This window comes from Equus quagga, unplaced genomic scaffold, assembly GCF_021613505.1.
Source record: "Equus quagga isolate Etosha38 unplaced genomic scaffold, UCLA_HA_Equagga_1.0 HiC_scaffold_6219_RagTag, whole genome shotgun sequence".
NCBI classification, from domain to species: Eukaryota; Metazoa; Chordata; class Mammalia; order Perissodactyla; family Equidae; genus Equus; species Equus quagga.
Window position 1 is genome coordinate 862 of NW_025794222.1, and position 4,809 is coordinate 5,670.

The 4,809-nt window shown below is 33.4% G+C and overlaps 1 pseudogene; it reads right to left on the bottom strand.

The window, feature by feature from the left end:
• Positions 1–747: 747 nt before the first annotated feature.
• Positions 748–4,809, bottom strand: LOC124232450 (olfactory receptor 5L1-like; annotated as a pseudogene).

A 4,809-nucleotide genomic window follows, 5' to 3' on the forward strand; every position in this document is an offset into this window, starting at 1 on the left:
ATGAAAAATTTTTAAGAAAAGTAGATTATTGTCAATATTTTGCCAAAGAGAAGATTTTAAAAGTTACAAAATTATTGCCTTGAAATTGAAATGCTGGTAAAAAACAAAATAACCAAAAGACCAAAAAGTAATACCCAGAAGTACTCGTAGGACATGTACTTCAAATATTCTTGGAAAAAAACATAGAATATGAGGCAAATGCACATGCTTTCCATGTGAAAAATAATAAAGTCAGTTTAACAAGAATGGTTTCATGTGTGGCCGGCCTGGTTGCATAGTGGTTAAGTTTGTGCATTCTGCCTAGGCAGCCCAGGGTTCACGGTTTCAGATCCCCAAGAGGACCTAGCACAGCTCATCAACCACACTGTGGCAGCATCCAACATAAAGTAGAGGAAGATTGGCAAGGATGTTAGCTCAGTGACAATCTTCCTCAAGCAAAAAGAGGAAGATTAGCAACAGATGTTAGCTTAGGGCCAATCTTCCTCACAAAACAAACAAACAAACAAACAAAAAATAAAAGTATGGTTGCAGGCATTACAGATGATGAAAAGACATATCTCTTTATGTACACTTTTTTAGAAATATATTGATGTTATTTCAAACCAGGAAACTACGTCTAACAATATCACCCGAAAAACCCATTCAAGACAGTTAGAGATCAGAGAAGAGCAGCATAGGTACCTGATACACTTGAACTCTCCAAGAAAGAGGATAAGACATGGTTTAATAAAGATAGGCAGCTGGAAAACAAAAAAAGCATGCATCATCCGTTAGCTCAAAAAATGCATCCCTATTTTACTTTCCATTCACATCCACTCAAAGCTAGCCCCTCATTGAAAGTCTTTGATAAAACCCTGACTCTTGCTAAGAAAATAGCTTTTCAAAAGGGAATTTGGATCTCAAAACTCTTGAGAGCTTCTTTCACATCCTTGTTCCTCAGACTATAAATCAGGGATTCAGTATGAGAATCACTGCATTGTAGAATATCGAGGCTACTTTGTCAGTATTAATACTCTTGACAGAACGGGGCTGGCAATAAATGAAAAGTATTGTTCCATGGAAAACAATGATGGCTGTGAGGAGGTAGGTGCAGGTGGAAAAGATTTTGCACCTTCCGTCTGCAGAGTGCATCCTTAGGATGGTGATGAGAATAACAAGCAGGAGGTGTGGATGATCAAGATGGTGATGATCTCATTGAAAGTGGCCACAGTGAACACCACAAGTTCATTCCTAGAGATATCATAACAAGAAAGAATAAAGAGAGGGAGTAAATCCAAGAAAAAAAAGTGGTTAATTACATTCGACCTATAGGATGGGATTTCAAGAGCTAAACACGTGAACCAGAGAACACACAGTTCCAGAGAAGTACAGCCAGAAACCAGCACCATTCAAAGTTTCTGGGACATGGAGTCCATGTACAGCAGTGGGCTACAGATGGCCGAGAAATGATCATAAGCCATCACAATCAGCAGGAACACCTCAGTGACTGCACATGTCCAAAACAAGTAGAACTGCATCATGCATCCCAGGAAAGAGATGACTTTTTTCTTAAGATATTGGATAAGATCTTTGGCGTGATGATTGTGGAACAGCAATGATCCGCAAAGGATAAATGGCTGAGAAAAAAGTGCATGAGGGTGTTAAGTTTAGAGCTGACCTGAATCAGTGCAATTATGTCAAGGTTGGCCCAAACGTAGTGACTCCATATGTGAGAAGGAACAGAAGGGAGAGAAAGACTCTCAGCTCAGGGGATCTGATAATCCAAGAACAATGAACTCTGCCACAGTGGTACAGTGCTCTTCTCCTATTTACATCATATATCAGGTTTGGGAAACCAAATGATGGTGTTTTTTTTTTTGGTTTCTTCTGAAAATAGAATTAGAGAGAAAATAGATTTATATAAACTTCAAAAAAATACATCAATATCAAACAGAGTACATTTAAAACACAATTGTCAAATAACTCAAAATGTTCACCATCTCAGTGGAGCCCACAGATAAAAATTAATTTAAAAATCAGCAGAAACCTATCTGTGAATAAAATTAGTTTTACTTCAAATCAGGAGAACAGATTGATTTATTAATCTATATCTATCTATCTATCTATCTATCTATCTATCTATCTATCTATCTATCTAACTATCTGTCTGTCTATCATCATCACCAGTACTGAGAGTGGACATCCTGCATTGTTTTTCACTATAGGGGAAATCATTCATTCCCAAACCATTAAGTGTGATGATAGAAGCAAGCTTGGTAGTAATTTTCTCTATTGAAGTAATTGAATAATTGAATTGAGTAATTGAGGTAATTTTCTCTATTTCTAATTTGTTGGGAATTTTTATCTTAAATGGCTGTTGGATTGTGGCAAATACTTTTTTCTGCATATTTTGAGGTGGCCAGAAGTTTTTTTGTCTTTAATTCTATCCGTGATGTGTTACATTAATTGTTTTTCATATGTTAAATCTACCTTGCATTCCTGGAATAGATCTCACTTGGTCATGATTTATTATCCTTTTATGTGTGTTATGAGATTTATTTTGCTAATAATTTGCTGAGAATTTTATATCTACCACTATGTGGAACATTGCATTTTGTTTTCCTTCCTCGTGTTTCTTTCTTGACTTTGTTATTAGGGTAATACTGGCTTAATAACATGAAGTGGAAAGAGGATCTCCTTTTCTAATTTTGACATAAGTTAATCAACTAGTATTTTTTATATAGGTGTTTTGTAAATGTAACCAGTCAAGCCATCTATGGCTATATATTGGTAATAGAGGAGAACTCTGTCACAGTGGTACAGGTTTAATTATGAACTCAATCTATTAACTTGTTATATGTCTATCTAGATTTTCTATTTTTTCTTTTGTCAGTTTTGGTAAATTTGTCTTTTTAAGAATCTGTCCATATCATCCAAGTCGACTAATTTGTTCACATATGCCGTTCATAATATTCACTATAGTCATTTTAAAATCTGAATATGCTAATTTGTATCTCCTCTCCTTTTTTCTTAGTAATTCTAGAAAACATTTTGTCAATTTTATTGATTTTTCAAAATTCAAACTCTGATTTTCTCTATCAATTTCTAGCTTTCTATTGTTGGTGTATGCTCTAGAGTTTATTATATCCTTCCTTTTACTTTTTGTTTGTTAGCTTTTAGTTAATTATTCTTTTTTATAGTTTCTAAATATGGAAGCTAAGCTTCTAGATTTGACATATTGCTTCTTTACTAATTTAGGTATTCAAAGTCCTAAATTTCCCTTTAAGCACATTAGAAGCATCTTTTAAAATTTTACATATTATGTTTTAATTTTCATTCAATTCAAAATTTTATATAATTTGTATCGTGCTTTCTTTTTTCAACTTTGATTTATTTAGAAGTGTGTTGTTAAATTTTGAGAGGTTTGTCTATACCCTGGATACAAATCCTTTCTCAGACATGTACTTGGAAAGAATATCTTCTATTATAAGTTTAGTCTTTTCATTCTTGCAACAGTGGCTTTTGAAGAGCAAAATATTTAATTTTGATGACGTCTCACATAATTTTTCTTTTATTCACCATGATTTGGAATTCATATGTAAGAAATATTTGTCTAGGTTCCAGCCCCTTGGCCGAGTGGTTAAGTTTCTGTGCTCTGCTTCAGCAGGCCAGGGTTTCGCTGGTTCATATCCTGGGTGCGGAAATGGCACGACTTGTCAGGCCATCCTGAGGTGACGTCCCACATGCCACAACTAGAAGGACCCATAACTAAAATATACAACTATGTCCTGGGGGGACTTGGGGAGAAAAAGCAGGAAAAAGAAAACAAGAAGATTGGCAACAGTTGTTAGCTCAGGTGCCAATCTTTAAGGAAAAAAAAAGGAGAAATATTGGTCCAATATGAAATAACAAAGAATGTTTTCTTGTTTTCTTCTGGAAGTTTTACAAATTTGATATTACACTTAGTTTTATGATTATTTCAGTTAATTATTGTATATGATGTTATTTATGGATTTATATCCCATAAACCATCTTTTGCACGTGGATGTTTAAATTATCCATCATTCTTTGTTAAAAGACAATTTTTTCCATTGTACAGACATTGTATCTTTGTGGAGAGTAATTTGACCTTTCAGATGTGTGTCTGTATTTGGATCCTCTACTCTCATCCATTGACTTATATGTTTATATTTGTAATACTGCATTATCTTAGTTACTTTACCTTTATAGTAGTTATTGAGATCAGATAGTGAGATGCTTCCAATTATTTTCTCACTTTCAACTTTGTCTTTTTTTAGTTCCTACTGCATACATTTTATAATCAGCTTGTCAATTAATTTAAGAATCATGTTGAGATTTTGTTTTGTTGTTTTTATTTTTTCTGTGTTCTACTCTATATGTATATTAATATATCCATGCATGAGGTCTTTTCTATTTTTTTATATTTAACTTATAATGTCTATAATTAAGAAGATTTCTTTAGATTGTGCAGAGATTTGTTTTGTTAAATGTCTAATATGACAATCTCCAACTTTAATTTGGATGTCTAGACTATTTATAGTTAATGCAATTACTTATATGGATTAATTAAATCTATCATCTTTATACTTTATCTCTATTTGTTTAATCTATCCCTTGCTTTTCTTTTTCTGTCTTCTTCTGTAAGAATTTTTCTGTGATTCCACTTATCTTGCATCCTCTGTTGACTTATTATTTTTGCTTCCTTAAAATGATAATGGTTTTCTAGGAGTTCACAGTAAACTTTTTAAATAAATCATTGGTCTCCTATGGATCTTGAAACAGTAAACTTCTAAGTCCTCTCTTACCCAT